At 44.0% G+C, this 18,222-nt stretch overlaps 1 long non-coding RNA gene across 1 annotated transcript in view; it reads left to right on the top strand.

Moving 5' to 3' along the window:
- Positions 1-18,222, top strand: part of LOC137637249 (uncharacterized) — a 29,792-nt gene that overhangs the window by 619 nt on the left and 10,951 nt on the right. Inside the window, exons 2-3 of the long non-coding RNA XR_011043495.1 lie at positions 4,625-4,788; positions 13,522-13,604. This is a non-coding gene — a long non-coding RNA (uncharacterized lncRNA). The remainder of the gene's footprint in view (positions 1-4,624; positions 4,789-13,521; positions 13,605-18,222) is intronic.

The following is an 18,222-nucleotide window of genomic DNA, read 5'->3' as shown; positions in this document are numbered from 1 at the left end:
ATGAAAAATAGTAGATGAAGAAAGGGGCAGAAATCAACGAAACTACAAGAAAACTTAACCTAATTGTATTTCGTGCTAATATAACTGGGTGAATCAACCCTACTGAGTCACTGCCTCCGAGGTAGCTTTATTGAGGACCGTTTTCTATATACCAATTCAGAATGGTCTTTGCTTCGCTTGCATAATAACATTTTAATGCTCATTTGTTCCGGGCAGCGTATTGAGGTCCACTATTTAAGGCATTCAGGGTGTATGTATGATGACTCATGCCCCATTACTCCTTTATTTTCAACCCCCTAATGTTAAGAATAGTTTTTTTTTTATTATAAAAAGATCTGTTTTAATGTTACTTTTCTCTATATTTCAATTGTTCATAACTTTTTGTATAGCTTACTTATTTCTGTAGATCCTTTCCTCAATGGGCTATTTTTCCCTGTTGGAGTCCTTGGGCTCATGGCAGGGTTTTCTTATTAGTATTGTGTTCACTTATCAAGGGCTCCTTACTCACATCTCCCTTTAAAAGAAAGTCATATTGGATCGTTTTCATAAATTATTCTTTTTCGGTTGTATAGTGTCTTGTTGACGTTCGTGTAAAAAGCGAACATATGCACCTGTAATTTTTTCATATTTAAGAGAGCAAAGTTTTCACAAAGCCTTCAAATATAATTTTTCTAAATGAAAGTATGTTCGGAACGTCAATTTGGGTACTTTGCAAAATAGACGTTACGTTGTGGTTTTACCGTGATTTAACTGAGGCCAAGTATTCGTCTTTAAAACGTATAGGTACAGTAGGTTAAGAAATTTTTGACTGAGGCCAAGTATTCCTCTTTAAAACGTATAGGTACAGTAGGTTAAGAAATTTTTAACTGAGGCCAAGTATTCCTCTTTAAAACGTATAGGTACAGTAGGTTAAGAAATTTTTAACTGAGGCCAAGTATTCCTCTTTAAAACGTATAGGTACAGTTGGTTAAGAAATTTCACAACCTTGGAGACGCCTGGTATCTTGACAAAACCTTAGGTTGAATAATTTCACAGATGCCGATATATTTCAATATAAATTAGATAACGTGGCAGCTGGCTATGATTAACAAATTTGAGTAAGTTTGAAGGTTGGATAGAATAGATAACAAAGGTTTTCCTGTTATAGAGATTAGACGTTGTCAGGTTACGTCGAAAAGGGTAAATTTAAGTAGGTGAATTATTTTTTTTCAAGTGAAATCAGGTTTCCAGGAAAAATATGATAGAAGGAAATTGTTAAGCCTGATCAATGATTTAAGGGGTCAATAAAAGTACTTGAGTACTGTGGGCTACATAATAAGTTAAATGGTCTCTAAATGGTCCACAGGCTATACTGTATGCCAAAGTAATGTAAACTGATGGCTCTTTTGATTTTGAAAGTATTAAGTCTTAATGTTAAAAATTTCCCGTAAAAAAAAAATGGTAAAAATCCTGGAATAAATGTTGCTAGGCATTTACTGTTTTAAAAACAGATATATTGACTTAAAGGGGTAATATTTGTCACCAATCCGTAAAAGATTCATATAATCAACAATAACTTTGGACATCGTTGTCACAGACTTCAAACTTGGTTTATAAGTGTATGAAAATCCACGCCAATTAATATATGTCGAGGTTGTGAATTAAGCTGACACAGGGGAGGTCACCGCTCTTGAGTGTCCCTCTATAGTTCATTTCTTTTAGCGATGCATATTTGCACCGATTCACAGCGGTGCCCTTTTAGCTCGGAAAAGTTTCCTGATCGCTGATTGGTTAGAATTATCTTGTCCAACCAATCAGCGATCCGGAAACTTTTCCGAGCTGAAAGGGCACCGCTGCGAGTCGGTGCAAATATGCATCCTAAAAGAAATGGACTATAGTTGGTCATTGCGATAAGTTCTTTTCAATGTCAGTTTCCTACTTTCTTGACTATTCTTAAAGCAACTGCAGTGTTCCCTCATTTTTCCCTGGCTGTTGAGTGGCTTTAGGCCAGAATGGCCGGCCGTATGGGCCAAATTCTCTAAAAGCTAATGCCGTGCTTTTGCATGAGTTTCATACCATAGGGTAAAGTGCAAATGATCAACAGTAGGAAAGGTTTATTTGTTATCGAAAATATTTCCAATGAATTACAGACTTAATTTAAATCAAGATATTTATAACCTGGTACCTCCGAAGGAATTAAGTCTTCCTATACTTGGGGCTTGAATATGGCCATTTAACTAATGCTCCTGTTGCGTCAAACATTAACAATTGAACATATTTCATGTGGATGTATGAAAAAGTGATGTCATGTATTGATCTTAAATCACTTAGATCTTTTTTTATTATATTATTACTTGCTATGGTACAACCCTAGTTGGAAAAGTAGAATGCTATAAGCTCCAACAGTGAAAATAGCCCAGAGAGGAAAGAAAACCAGAAAAAATAAAATATCTTAAGAACACTAACATTAAAATAAATACTTCCTTTTACTATAAAAACTTTAACAAAACAAGAGGAAGAGAAACGAGATAGAAAAGTGTGCCTGAGTGTACTCTCAAGCAAGAGAACTCTAACCCAAGACAGTGGAAGACCATGGTACAGAGGCTATGGCACTACCCAAGACTAGAGAACAATGGTTTGATTTTGGAGTGTCCTTCTCCTAGAAGAGCTGCTTACCATAGCTAAAGAGTCTCTTCTACCCTTACCAAGAGAAAAGTAGCCACTGGACAATTACATTGCAGTTGTTAATCCCTTGGGTGAAGAAGAATTGTTTGGTAATCTCAGTGTTGTCAAGTGAATGAGGACAGAGGAGAATCTGTAAAGAATAGGCCAGACTATTCGGTGTATGTGTAGGCAAAGGGAAAGAACCGTTACCAAAGAGAAGGATCCAATGCAGTACTGTCTGGCCAGTCAATGGACCCCATAACACTCTAGCAGTAGTATCTCAATGGGTGACTGGTGCCACCCTAGCCAACCTACTACCTACCAATTATAACCTTGTGATTCTTTTATTTTCTCTTCATGTAAAAACAAACATCCAAACCAGCCTCATACGAACTAATATATTGGAATCAGTATTACATTAGATTTGATTATTTTCTCTACTCAAGAACAAACCCCAAAATTAGTCCTATACAAGCTATAGATTGGAATCAATAGTTTGGTTGAACTTTTTGAACTACCAGACATTTATTTATGACTACTTTCTACCAGGTAGAAAGAGTAGAAGACTTTAGCTATGGTAAGCAGCTCTTGTAGGAGAAGGACATGCCAATTTTAAACCATTGTCGTAAGGGTAGAAGAGACTTTACCTATGGGAAGCAGCTCTTATAGAAAACACTCCAATATTAAATTATTGTTCTCTAGTCTTTGGTGGGGCCATAGCCTCTTTATCATGGTCTTCCACTGTCTTGTGTTTTCTTTCTTGAAGGTGCACTTAGGTGCACTATTCATTTTTCATTATTTTCTTTCCTCACTGGGCTATTTTCCAGTTGGAACCCTTGGGCTTATAGCATCCTGTTTTTCCAACTAGGGTTGTAGCTTAGCTAGTAATAATATGGTGCATTGCTCCCAGCATGTAATTTTTGCCTCTCCCCGGCGTACCCAGGTCATCTCGCATAGTTGATTTAAAGAGGGAAGACAGTATAAGAAAGGAAATGAGGAAGTGGGTAACCTATAGTCAATTTGTTTTAAGTGCCCTTTTAGCTTGGAAAAGTTTCCTGAGCGCTGATTGGTTAGAATTATCTTGTCCAACCAATCAGCGATCAGGAAACATTTCCGAGCTAAAATGGCACCGCTGAGAGTCTGTGGAAATCTGTCTCGCTAAAAAAAATTGATTATAGATATCAGATTTTTTATTTGTGATGAACACAGCGTTGGTTGAATTGAGTATTGAATTTAATATTAAATAAATGCAATGTATAGAGCAATATAATTGTTTAATCCATCTAAAAAATGAAATTAATAGATTTTTATTGTATCATATTTGTTTGATTTCTGAATAAGACAAAAAAAAATTTTTTTTTTAATGTAAATTGTCTGTGAAGTGTATAGAGTCCAATAGATTTAAAAGGTATTATGAGGACTTGACTGAGAATTGTCCTGAGGCATTCATCGAGGTCACCTTTGGTAACAGACCCATAATTTCAACAGCAGTTTCAGCTCCGACCTCGGTGAAGGGTAACAGAAAGGTCATGATCGACTACTAGGTTGAGTTATCAAAGGGACAAACTGGTTTCTCAATCCTAATACCTGATACCTGTTATTAATATACTGAAGGTCCTTAACTTGATGAACAAACATTCAGAGATAGACAATTTCCAACTGAAATCATAAATTTTAGATGGTGTCAAAAGTTCATAAGGAAATAGAGTAATAAACAATATTTGTTTACTTTTGCAGCTGAAACTTGTAGCCATGGGAGTTGAGTGAATCCTACATTAGGCCAAAATTTAATATAATTTGAATTATCATCAGCTTTTTGGAACCTGTTAAGTTTGTAAATTGATGTAAATTGAGGACATCCTCTACGATTTGAAAGGCCCAAGATTGAAAGACAGTATAGGATAAGGTTATTTTTTATACAAATGTGTTCAACTATATTAATACTGCAATTTAAAACTAATGATTTATATGAAATTTGCAGATGGAATCTTTCAACAACTATGAGTGTGGATTCTTTACTGCCTTTTTTGGTCCAATAACTCAATGTTGACCACAATTAGAGGCCCATATATATACTGGGGTTCATACCAGCATTAGCAAGATGATGATGTCACTCCAAAATACAGGTGGAGAAGAATTGCCCGAGTAAGTAATAGAGAAATTTTCAGTAGTCTTATCCTAGGGATCCTTTCTCTTGTACCAGATTCCAGTGATAAACTAGGAAAGCTTTTCCAACAGGGCCTCTTGTTTAGCTAGTAATAATGATGTGTTAGATGTTGGAAATAGTGAAGTCTATGTGTGGGTTTTGGAACAGGGTAACTTGTTCTGAATGTTTGGAAATATACAGATCAATATAATTTCTACAAGGTACAGTTGCTAATACTTCCCAAAACCGTGAGGGGTTTGGAACAATTGCACAAGAGAGACCTTTTTTGCTTTCATATTTGGGTAGACTTTACTGAATCTTGACATCGCCATCACTGCCTGCTTTTAGTGTGGGATCCAGAAATAGAGTTTTTGAAGGAATTTAAACACAAATTTTCCATTAAATTTGTATCGGTACTTTCCGAAGTTCATGAGCATCACCCACCCTCCTCTCAGTGCTGTGTTGGAAAAGTTCCTTTAGCTATATACAGATTTTCAGGTTGGAATAAGTAATCAGAACAAGGGTAGTCATGCATTCACCCAAGTAACCTCCTGATAGGGCAGTAGCTTTGCATGGCTGGGAGGTGTAAACATGTCAGCATATAACAAGAGCATCAGCCATAGAAATTTTTTTTATGAAGTTTGGAATTTGGGGCTTTCACTTCAATAGGGGGGAACAGCACTGAACTTCGTTCAAATAAATTATTTTTTAACCAAGATATTGTTTCTTTGGAACCAGACAAAAGACCGACTCCTTGTTGAACCTTACCTTGATTAGATACCAGTTTGCTAGAAAAAAAAAAGGGGGGGTGCCAAAGAAAGCACAATAACTTGGAGTAATACCCTACTTTAGCTCAGTTTGATGTGTATCTATCAACTTTGTCGCTTGCCCTCAAGTGTTGAATATGAAATAAAATTCACATTACTTCTGTTCCTACATTGTAAAGGAATGATGATTACTGTACTTCTTTAATGTAGGTTTGTTCCATAACTGGAATACAAACCACGCTATTTAATAGTGGTATTACTATCGGCATAGCTGAAATGACAAGCTGTTAATTTTTAACAAGGGTTAACTACCCACACCGCTAGTTAGCGGGGGTTAGGGAGGGTAGCTTACTACCTCTCCCCCTCATACACCTGTGATTGAGCTCACTTTGCTTTCGGCTCGGATGTTGAACGGTCGTTGCCGCTCTTCATCCTCGCTGACTTTTGGCGGCCATTAACCCCATTTTGTTTTCTCACTTTCTCTTTCAGCGTGTGTGAAGTTGACTTCTGCGACCATGCGCACCTGCCCAAGGCCTCTTCTTCCGTCGCCCAACCCTCCTCCGAAGCTCCTACACGTTCGGTCTCTTACGAGAGACTGTCGAGTAGTAGTGTAGACCAAGTTATTATTGACCAACCCCGGGTCTCGAGAGGTGAAGTTGCTTCCCCTAGCGAAGCAGCCCCACCTCTCTCCCATGGTGAGGCCTTGTCACTAACTTCCCTTTTTCAGATGGGTTCGCCCTCTAAGGAAGCCCTGCTGCAGTTCATCTGCATGGGTGCTTCTGTTAAGCAATTATCGTCGCCGTCAGAGGTAGATCCCCCGACCTTTGTCTACGTTGTTGTGTCAAAGGTGTCTCATGCGGTGTCATCCATCTCCTCTGCCACTCCAAACTCCACAGCTGTAGCTGCCGACTTGGTTTCCCTCGTTCCTGACCATCCTACGAGGGGGAAACTAATGTCGGTCTCTCCTGCAAGTGTTTCTTCCCCTTGGGGGAGTTCACTGATAGAGACTCCCCTTCGGAGTACTGCTGATGGTCAGCTTGCTGATCCAACAGCCCCCGGAGGGTGCATCCGTTGAAATGCTCGCCTTCCTCTTCGCCTTAGAAGTCTCCCTTCGAGGCACCTATTTGGTTCAACGTCATCACTGCAGTCCCCCGAAGAGGAGCCTCGGTCAGACCTGCATACATCATCCATCACTGCACCTGCAACCAATCTTGTGACTTCGGTCCTGGACCTCTCTGCAGATAGTTTGCGATCTCCTTCGGTGGATGGTCGTCCTTACAAAGGACACGTCGACCATCGATCCTCCAGACCTGCCGACCTTCCATCACCATTCCTGTTGCCTGTAGAGCCCACTGTAGTTCCACCTAAGTGCGCAGCTGCGCGCCATCACACTCGCCCTGCGCACCACACGCCCAGACCTTCAGCGCCCACCAGCAGATCATCACTCTCCAGTGCTTCGGCGTGCCCATCAACCTGCTCGCCTTCACAGACGGCAGCAGCCTCACACGCTTACGGGCTAACATTCACCGACACGTCGGCGCTCTCCTGCACGCTACATGCCCACGCGCCCACGATCACCTTCGCGCACACGCCCAGGGTCACCCACGCGCCAGCACACCACAGCTCACTTGCGCTCTCCTGCGCATACGCGCCTACAATCTCCTGCGCGCCAACGCTCGCCCACGCGCCAGCACTCTCCTGCGTGCCAACGCTCTCCTACGCGCTAGCGGCCTCCCCCGCGCCAACATGTGCGCCCTTCATCGCTCACTCGCCAACCAGCGCGGCAAATACCTGCGCCCCATCACTCTCTAGTGCACAAGTCTGTAGGTGAGACACATTGTCGCCCTCACCTACGCGCCAAATTTCATCAGCGCGCCACCATGTGCCCACATGCCAACTCTGCACGCCACCATGTGCCCACATGCCAACTCTGCACGCCACCATGTGCCCACATGCCAACTCTGCACGCCACCATGTGCCCACATGCCAACTCTGCACGCCACCATGTGCCCACATGCCAACTCTGCACGCCACCATGTGCCCGCGCGCCAACGCTCTCCTACAGATGTGCGCCAACACACTCCTGCGCACCCACGCATGCTCTAAGCTTCTCCCACGCTCGCCCCAACTTTCTCCTGCGTGCGAACACGCGCACCAACAGGCACGAGCACCAACAGGCACGAGCACGGATGCGTCATCCGGCAAGGTCACCATCACCTCATTCCCCTCCCGCAAATGCATTCCAACGTGCACTGCGGGAGAAGGAAAGCACTTTCAAGCAGAGGGGTTCAGGATTTCTAAACTGCTGTCTAAGGCAGACATACCTATTAGAGTGATTCCTCGTAGGGAACCTTCGGTCCCTATCCCTTCAGAGGATGAGTCTGACAGTGCATCCGTCAGCCAGCAGCCCTGGTTCAGTGCCTTAGTCAGAGCCGTAACACAGGCTTTCAAGCTTGTCCTGTCTGATCGCTCATCAGAGCGACACCTATAGCTCTAGACCTAAGGTACGGAACCATGGCTTCCTCTACCCCTTTGAAGAGGAAAAGAGGAGTTTCTGACGCGGTCACTTCCCCGAGGGCGAAGCTGACTCCATGCAGACCATCGAGACAAGTTCCTCCTGTTTCTCCTGTCGGACGAAGACCTCCCGTCACCAAGGGAACCGCGCATGGAGAGAGACTCCTCCATCACACCAATGGAGGAAACCTCTCTTCATGCCAAGAGTTCCCTGCAATCTGAGATCAGGAGGGACATGCCACACAGATCATCGATGTTGGAGTCTTGCCTCCTTCCTCGGAAGGAATCCAAAGACTTCAAAACACTGCCAAAGTCCTCCACTAGGGCTAGGATGGAGACAGCCAGCCACTCAGGGAATGTCCACTATTCACCCCAAGAAGAGCCTTTGGGAATAGAAGACATTGCTGCAAGTTCTACAGCAGGAGACCAGCAAGAGTCAGAGCATGCATTCTGACAGGTTCTGACTCTAATGAGGGTTTTCAATGGGTTTTCCGACCCAGAGATACTCCCTCGACAGGGCAAAGACACGGTCTGAGACTGCATCTTTGGTACTCAGAAACCCTCAAAGACCAGTGCAGCCCTGCCCTGGTCTCAAGGGGTGAAGTGTACCAGGGATAAGATCTCCCTACAGCTCTCTGAGTTTTCCTCCTCCAACCGTGCCGGTACCACGAACAAGCTCCTCCCACCTCCTCGCGTACAGCAGAGGAGGTACTTCGAGATCCTGGAGGAACCCAGTTCAGCTCTTCCTCTTCACCACACTCTGGAAGAGCTAACCAGGGGAATCCCTCTTGAGAGGCTCCAACCGGGAGGTCTCTTTCTCGACAACCCAGGTGGTCACAAAGTATGCTATGCAAGCTACTTCGGGGCTGGACATCTGGTTAGGGACCTTAGGTATCCTGATACGATCCAAGGATTTTTCCAAGGAACATACTAGGAAAGCTATGGAAACCTTCCTTCTCTCAGGCACTCGCACGATCAAGTTTCTTGCCCACCAAGTCTTGAACTTGTGGGCAAACGCCATCTTGAAACGTCGAGATACAGTGTCTGAGAGGTTCCACCAGAATGTCCCTATCGTTGAGATAAACAGGCTCAGACATTCCTCCCTAGAGGGGTCCCATCTGTTTGAGCTTGAGGATGTGGAACTTGCTGCTGAGAGGTGGAGGAAGTCTCATCAAGACTCCCTCCTCCTTAAGGCTTTAACACCCCAACAGTCCCGTCCAACCAAGATCGTAACGACGACGAAAACAGCAGGGAAGACTGTGATGTCTAAGCCTTTTCTTGTCAAGGACAGGAAAGGCAAAAAGTCCTCCAGGGGAAGAAAAAGTCCTCCAGGGGAAGAAAGAATCCTAGAGGGAGCAGCCGAGGCCGCAAACGCTAGGATAGGTATTCCCCCTGCATTTTCACCACGGAGGGTGATGCTTACAAAGTTGCTCAGACAGGTGGAAGCAACTCGGGGGCGATTCCTGGACAATCTCCTTGATCCGTCTAGGTCTGCGTCCTGTTCATAACATCTCTACCTCCCCTACCTCCCCTGACCAGGAATCCAGTGCCATGGGATCGCCAAGGGGGCAAGCCCTTCGAGCAGAAGTCCAGACTCTGTTGAAGAAGGGCGTTCTCCAAGAGGTCCTCGATGGATCCCCAGGCTTCTTCAGTCGACTCTTTCTTGTAAGAAAGGCCTCTGGAACTTGGAGACCAGTCATCGACCTGTCAGCCCTGAACAAGTTTGTCACACAAACTCCGTTCAGCATGGAGACGGCAGACACGGTCAGACTAGGAGTAAGACCGCAAGACTTGATGTGTACGCTGGACTTAAGATTCAGCCTAGTCAACAGAAAGTACCAGTTCAAGGTGCTGTGCTTTGGTCTTTCCACAGCACCACAAGTTTTCACCAAAGTGTTTACCCTAGTATCATCTTGGGCACACAGGATTGACATCCGTCTCCTCCGTTATCTGGACGACTGGCTGATCCTAGCAGACTCGGTGTCGACCCTTCTTCAACACCGAGACAAACTTCTGAGACTTTGCCAGTATCTGGGGATCATGGTAAATCTCGAAAAGTGTTCTCTACTCAGAGACTGGTATACTTAGGCATGATCATAGACACCAATCTCAACAAAGCCTTCCCATCAGGCGACAGGATAACAAGGCTTAGAAAGGTCACAAGACCTTTTCTCAGACGAGAAGAACTTCAGGCCCATTCGTGGTTACGTCTCCTTGGTCACATTTCATCGTTGGCCCGTCTAGTTCCCAATGGTCGCCTCAGGATGAGATCCCTCCAGTGGCGACTCAAGTCCCGGTGGAATCAATCCCACGACTCCTCGGACATCCAGATCCCCATGGGACCTGCGGAACTGACAGACCTCTAGTGACAGACGAGAATCTACGAAAAGGGGTGGACCTTCCTGTCCTCCCCCCCCTCCACAGATTTGATGCTGTTCTGGGACGCTTCTAAAAAAGGGGTAAGGGCCTCACGTGCTGCACCACATGACCTCAGGCCTCTGGTCAGAGTCAGAAAAGTACCTCCACATAAATGTCCTAGAGATGAAGGCCATCTTTTTTGGCCCTTCAACAGTTCCAACAGTTTCTGGCAAGCCACTCATTGGTGGTGATGAGCGACAACACCACAGTAGTGGCTTACATCAACAAGTAAGGAGGTACTTTTTCGCAGCAACTCTCCCATCTAGCAGTAGAGATACTGAGATGGGGCAAAATCCACTCGATACCACTATCGGCACGCTTCATTCCAGGCAAAAGGAATGTGCTCGCCGACAACCTGAGCTGAGCATCTCATATAGTGAGTACCGAGTGGTCTTTGGATCATATAGTAGCCAACAAAGTCCTGACTTTTTCTCCGACTCTGGATCTTTTCGCAACGGCCCTGAACTTCAGGCTCCCGCTGTACTGTTCCCCAGTCCCAGACCCCAGGCTCTCTAGCAAGATGCTTACCAACAACGGTCGGACAACATCGACGTTTACGCCTTTTTCCCCGTTCTGTCTGAAGAGGAGGGTACTCAACAAGAGCAGAACATTGGTCAATCTTTCGATGACTCATAGCTCAGCTATGGCATCACGCAGAATGGTTCCCGGACCTTCTGCAACTCCTAATGGAGCCACCAAGAGAAATCCCTCCACGACACAATCTACTCAAACAACCACACACCAACATCTTCCACAAATCCGTAGCGCGACTTCATGCCTGGAGACTATCCAGCATCTTCTCTCTGAGAGAGGATTTTCGCAACAAGTTGCGATTTGGATGTCTGGCCATCTGCGGAAATCATCAGCAGCAGTCTTCCAGGCAAAGTGGAAAGTCTTCTGTGGTTGGTGTGGAACGGGTATCTCTCCACTCGATGCCACTATCCCAGCAATAGGGAAGTTCCTTGTGTATTTGCGTGAAGAAATGCGCCTATCAGTCTCGGCAGTGAAAGGCTATCGCTCAGCCGTAAGCCTCGCCTTCAGACTGAAGGGAATTGACATTTCTTCATCGCTAAAACTTTCTCTACTCATACGGAGTTAAGAACTTACCTGCCCTCAGTCAGAAGTGAGACCTCCCCCATGGAACGTGGTTCGAGTTCTCGGGTCTCTTAAGAGACCTCCTTATGAACTATTACGCCAGGCAACAGATCGCCAACTGACTTGAAAGACAGTGTTCCTGCTAGCTTTGGCCTCGGCCAAGCGAGTCGGTGAACTTCACAGTCTCTCATACCACATCGCCCATTCAAGGGATGGGGAGAGGTAACGTCCAGCTTCGTCCCTGAGTTTATTGCTAAGACTCGGAACCTGGGAGTAGCGGATCCTCGATTCGACTCCCTCCGGATTTCTAGTCACCATACCGTAGCAGATGACCCAGACCATCTCTTAATATGCCCCGTAAAGAGCTTGAGGCTGTACTTCAAGAGAAATGCCGCTGCCCGTCCTCATGTGCCAGCACTACTCGTCGGCACAGGAAGGACTAAGAGGAGGGTCACCAAGAACACCATCTCAGCATGGATTCGCAGGGTCATTGACCTTGCACTGAATCCAGACCCTCCTCTGTCACATCCCCCCAGAGCATATGATGTCAGCGGCATTGCTACGTCCCTGGCCTTCATAAGAAATTATTCAGTGATGCAGGTTCTTCAAGCTGGGGTGTGGAAACGTCATAACACGTTCACATCCCACTACATGCAAGACGTGACCCACAGGAGAGACTATATGTTTTCTATCGGTCCTGTGGTGGCTGCACAAGAGTTAGTTTAAAACCTCAAGCTCCTTATTGGACAAGTAGCAGAAGGTTGAGGGTATTGTTACCAAGTTTTAGTCTGCATGAATAAAAAGGTTTGACTGGCCCTTATTCTTTTATCAACATCCTCTCTCTTGGTGAAAGCAGCATCCTGGGTTCTCTGCATAGCTGACCTCAAACCACTGCAGGTAAACCATGCTCCCTTGTGTACCTAATATTAAGATTAATACCAACGTACCCTGACGAGGTGGTATTGGGAAAGTCCTAATGCACAGTTATCCATTTAAGAACTTCGGTACAACTTTCTAGGACAAGTCACACTTCTTCATACCTTCACACACAGCTTGCGTAGGCCGCAGACCTTACGTAGCAAGGTTTTAGCGAGGTGCAGGGGCTCCTTATTTCTTGAGTGCTAACACACAGATAAGGAGCCCCCGGGCAAAGCCAAAAAGCCAGACTGGCACGGACGTCCACCCTTCCTAATGGGTGAGTCATCCCTATTAAATAGCGTGGTTTGTATTCCAGTTACGGAACAAATGACATTCGTAGATTATTTGTATTTTTCCTAACTATACAAACCTTAGCTATTTAACCAAACTTACCCGCTAGCCCTATCCTTATTGAAGTCCTACCTGCAAGCAAAGTGAGCTCAATCACAGATGTGTGAGGGGGGAGCGGTAGCAAGCTACCCTCCCTACCCCCGCTAACTAGCGGTGTGGGTAGTTAACCCTCGTTAAAAATTAATGGCTCGTCATTTCAGCTACGCTGAAAGTAATACCCCTATTAAATAGCCAAGGTTTGTATAGTTAGGAAAAATACAAATTATCTACAAATTTGTCATTTTAATTTGCTCCTGCCGTACCACAGGACGTTGGCAGCACTCCCGGACATGTAATTTTGTAGTTTAACATGTTAAGAATTAGCCCAAAGAATATCGAGGTCTAAGTCAGTAACTGGCCAGTGGAAGTGTCGGGCTACAACATCAATGAAGGGTTAACAGAAATGTCATTATTGTATAGTGTGTGTGTTATAAAGTATACATACAATGCCTGCTTTTGTGGCCCCATATCATAAGATGGGACTTCCTTGTACATTATATTCTTAATACTGTATACTATTTAAAAGGGTAAGATAGGAAGTATAGGCGAGTGGTATTTATTTATAAGAATGCATTTATCTGTATTACTAATACTGTACAATTTAAAACTAAAATAATTTAAATCTTTCAGATGGATGCCTGCAGAACATGGAGGAGGACGATGATGATAAGTCCGTGCCTATTGGACGACGGTGGTGATTTTTTTTTTTTCGGGTAGGCCAGGCCCAGCAACTACCAAGATCATATTGATGGATACTAAAGATACGTCTTGCAAGATAAAGTCTGCCACCAATACCTGTCTGCAGTGGCCAGTGTCATGATAACGCCAAACCTGAGGCCTTTGTCCTGCAGTGGATTAGAAACAGCTGCATTTTTTGTTGTGTATTACAAAGTTGTTCCGTACTGGAATACAAACCTACGCTATCTATTTAGGGGTATTACTTTCTGCGAAGCTGAAATGACGACCCATTAAAATTTAGCGAGGGTTAACTACCCACACCGGTAGTTAGCGGGGTTAGCTTGTTAACGCTCCCATTCACACACTGGTGATTTAGCTCACTTTTAGCTCGGATGGAGACCGGTTGTATCTGCTCTTCCTCCTAGCCTATTTTGGACTGCCATTAACTTTTGTCTTTTGACTTTTTCCTATCTCATATATATATATATATACACACACATATATATATATATATATATATATATATATATATATATATATATATATATATATATATATATATATATATATATATATATATCAAAACATTCTTAATGTTTATGTATTTATATATGTAGAAATGTTGTAAGTTTCCTTTCCAGTGTTTGTGCTGTGCATGTGATACGTAACGACAGGTTCTCAAGACACTGGCGCAAGGCAGGGGAACCTTCCCCTCCAACCTCTCCCCCCCTTGTCCATCGGTCTTCCCCATCGGCAGATGACCTACCGTTGACCCGGTTGCCGCAGGGGAATCGTCATCGTTTGGACCCTCCTCGTTCAACTGTTGTCTTCGCTTTCCCTCTTCCTAAGGGAAACATATGGATTACTGAGCGAAGGGAGTGTGACCTCTCAGAGATTGACTTCGGTCTTTCTCTTTTCAAGGCCGTTCACCTTTCATGGGCCTCCAACGGTGTACTTACGAGGGAAGCACCTTTCCCGTTGGCGGGTTAGGTTGCGCTTCCGATTGTTTTCTCTTATTTAAGTGAAATTATAATTGCTTGTATTGGTGGATAATGTGGGAGGTTGGGCTGTCGCACCCTAGCAGTACCAGCTGAACTCGGTTGAGTCCTTGGTTAGGCTGAAGGAACGTAGAGAGTAGAGGTCCCCTTTTTGTTTTGTTTCATTGTTGGTGTCGGCTACCCCCCAAAATTGGGGGAAGTGCCTTGGTATATGTATGTATGTATTGGTAGGAGAACCATAATTTAATCACTCCCTATGGAGAGCATTGAAATTGTCAACAAAGACAAGAGGGGCCTTTCTATCATCTTGTATCTAAGTCATAATGGTAAGAATACAATCAAAGATAAAATTATCCACATTCAAAGCAGCACTTATGAGGAGCTGGGTACTCGGTCTTAATATATACCGCCATTCCCCTTGTCCTAGGAAAGGCATCCCTTTTCAAAATTATTGGCTTCTTAAAACCAGGTATAAGAAGCTCAGATGAGTGCATCATATTAGGAACCAAAGTTTTTGAGCCTTAAAGAATATCTTACTGTCTGGATGCAGCTATAAGGTCTTGAAAATTTGCGTGAAGGCCACGAATATTGCAATATAGCAGATGACATTGACGAAATTCAAGACATACTGGTCCCGGATTTCGCTCAATGTCTCCAGACAGCATAAGAATTAATGGTAATAAAATAAGATACATCATACTTGAAAACTAAATTAACAAGAATGATAACGAAAACAATATGTACAGAATTATAAATAAAGAAATTGATCAAACCCATAGAATTTAAAAAAAGTATCAGAAAAACTGGTCAACATAGAGGAGCCGATACACCATGCAAGGCTAAATACCCTCCAGGATAGCCACTTCAACTAACGGGAAGATAATAAGGATGGTCTTGAAAAGAAAAAGAAACTGATGAGTAAAAGACAACCTCTTGGTAAACCACCAGGCATCCATGGCCCTTCTATTAAGCCTGCCCATCACACCATTAAAAAAAAAAGGTAGAATAGTGTGCTTGAGTGTACCCTCAAACAAGAGAACTGTAACCCAAGAGTAAGACCTTGGTACAGAGGCTATGGCACTACTCAATACTAGAGAACAATGGTTTGATTTTGGAGTGACCTTCTAGAAGAGCTGCTTACCATTGCTAAAGTTTCTCTTCTACCCTTACCAAGATGAAAGTAGCCACTGAACAATTACAGTACAGTAATTAGCCCCTTGAGCAAAGAAGAATTTTGGTAATCTCAGTGTTGTCAGGTTTATGAGGAAAGACAAGATTGTGTAAAGAATAAGCTAGACTGTTCAATGTATGTGTAGGCAAAAATAGAAATGGACTGGAACCAAGGAGAGGGATCCAATGTATTACTGTCTCTCCAGTCTAAGGATTCAATAGCTCTCTTAGCAGTCATATCTCAACCGGTGGTCGGACCGCATCAGCTGCGTCCAAACCCCAAAGCTTCCCAAACTATGCATTCCTTTTCACTTACCTTCTTCCTTAACTACTAGAGTAGGGAAGTTGAATAGGATAATTACGGAAACTGACGCTTGTCAGAATTCAGGCTGGAACATTGTTCAGCCAGATAAAGCCTTACGCCTCGCCATCTCAGTGTGGGATGACGTCATCACGGGCGCCAACTTTTCTGCACATGAAGGATTTTCTTCAGGTGCAAGACAAGCGTACAACTAATCCCAGGGTATTCCCCGCAAGGTCAGATCATGTGTTGGTTTTAGGCATGAGAACTTTTCTCTAACACATCAAAGTTGAGATATCCTTCCTAAAAGGTCTAGGTGGTGGCCCAAACTGTGACCCCCGTGGATATGAATGATTGTCTGCTCAGGGGATTCCCCTTCACGGAATCCTGAATTCAAGTACGGACTAAATCTCTTCAGGCAAACTAGAGAGAGTAACCCTGTTTAACATGCAGCTCTCGGCCTCTGAGAATTCTTGAAGCCAACATGTCCCAGGATTACTACCTCTTGCCCTGTTTGAGCAGAGAAATTTATTTGCACCATCTGCGGTCTTTCAGAGCCCATTACTGTTCCAAGTGAACTTTACTAGCCTAGTTTCATCTGCGTAGATAAAGGACGTAACTACATTCTCCTCCGTTTCTTCAAGCACTGAAATGGTGAACATAGAATTAGCAGCAATGTTTGCGATCCATACCTGTTCATGGCTTGACCATTGGTCTAGAGCAATACTGTATCCTGTGATGCGACTACGGAAAATCAAAAGGATCGTTATGTCCTATGTCAATTAGAAGATTTGTCATGAGCAGGGTCAAAACCCCAAGAAATCCTTTCACTTCAGGCCGTCCCTCTATGGGGGAACTGTCTTAAAAAGGTGTGATGTAATCTTGGCCAGAGGCTTGGAACAGCTGCCCCCTGGAGAGTTATAAGTCTGATTTGGTGGATTCCCCCTTTCTGCTCTCCCAGGCAGAGGTACTCGGCAATAGTAAAGATAGCAAGATGGGAACAAACTACCTTGGAAGGAAGAGATACAAGAACTGGTATGCCACCCTCTCAGCTCCCACAGAGAGAATTGTGTAAGATACAGTCATATCCAGTAGTTCAAACTACTCAGACCACTGGAAGGTAAAGGCAGCAGGTTCAATGGCTCCTACTAGTAATATGTGCGTTCCCGGGCTTACCTTAGGTAGGGAGTGGATGTTAAAGTGCGGTAGGAGATTGTAAAATTGGTCGAGGACCAGTCTCTGAACCTTGATATAGCATGTTCAGGATATAGGTCTCCCCTTTTTCTTTCCTTTACTCCCATGGTTAGACTAGATACGTCTCCACTAACTGTGTTGAGGAGGACATCTCTGGCCTCCGGTGTTTGACATCCACTTCCTCAAGAGTATTCTAATACCAGCTGCGGGCAAGGGAAGAACCTGGTTCAAGTTTCCATTTCACTGAGCCTCACAGTAGGAGGTAGGATTTTGTATGGATTTATCCCATTTCTTTTTTATTTTGTAGTTGGGAATAGAGAAAAGTTGGTTTCAGGCTGTTGGTTACCCAAAGCTCTGGTGAGGTACTAACTGCAAGCCCTTACCAAGGCTACCTGAAGGAAAATCTCTTAAGATACTACCTTCTGAGAAGAAGACTACTGTCTCAAACATAGTTTGACTCAAGATCATGATAGGAAAATTAGGTTATGGAAGTATGGGCCCTTTAATTCTCTAGAATATGGAATGGAGCCAGCCCACGTGGTGACGGTCAGATGTCTGACCATAAACCGGAAACTTTCCTGTTTTCATAAAGAAAGATCATCCCCAAAAATAGAATTTAGATGACGAAACCTTGTTTCTCTGGGAAAATATTTACCCATCCTGAGAAGCTGTCTTGGCTATATTCGAGAGTATCCTCGATGAGGGTTTTTGTTTTAGCCTCGGAAGACTATGAGCACACAGAACCCCTCCTTTATCAGAGGAACCTTGGCTTCCCATATCCTTGGGGGACCATGTTGTATCAAGAATAAAAGCTCAACTGTGAAGTCGTAAGTTGACCTCCTGTCTTTCCCATCCATCTGTTAAACATGACTTCGGTACTCCCTTCCGAGGCTAGGTAGCTTCTTCGGAAAAGCTAAGAAGTCGCTTATAGATAAGGACTTTTAGAGCCATAAGATACGCATTTACTCCTGTCAGGAAGCCTGGCATAGA

This window comes from Palaemon carinicauda, unplaced genomic scaffold (genome assembly GCF_036898095.1).
Source record: "Palaemon carinicauda isolate YSFRI2023 unplaced genomic scaffold, ASM3689809v2 scaffold600, whole genome shotgun sequence".
Taxonomy (NCBI): Eukaryota; Metazoa; Arthropoda; class Malacostraca; order Decapoda; family Palaemonidae; genus Palaemon; species Palaemon carinicauda.
The sequence above is the reverse complement of the archived record's forward strand: the minus strand, read 5'-3'. Positions and strand labels throughout refer to the sequence as shown.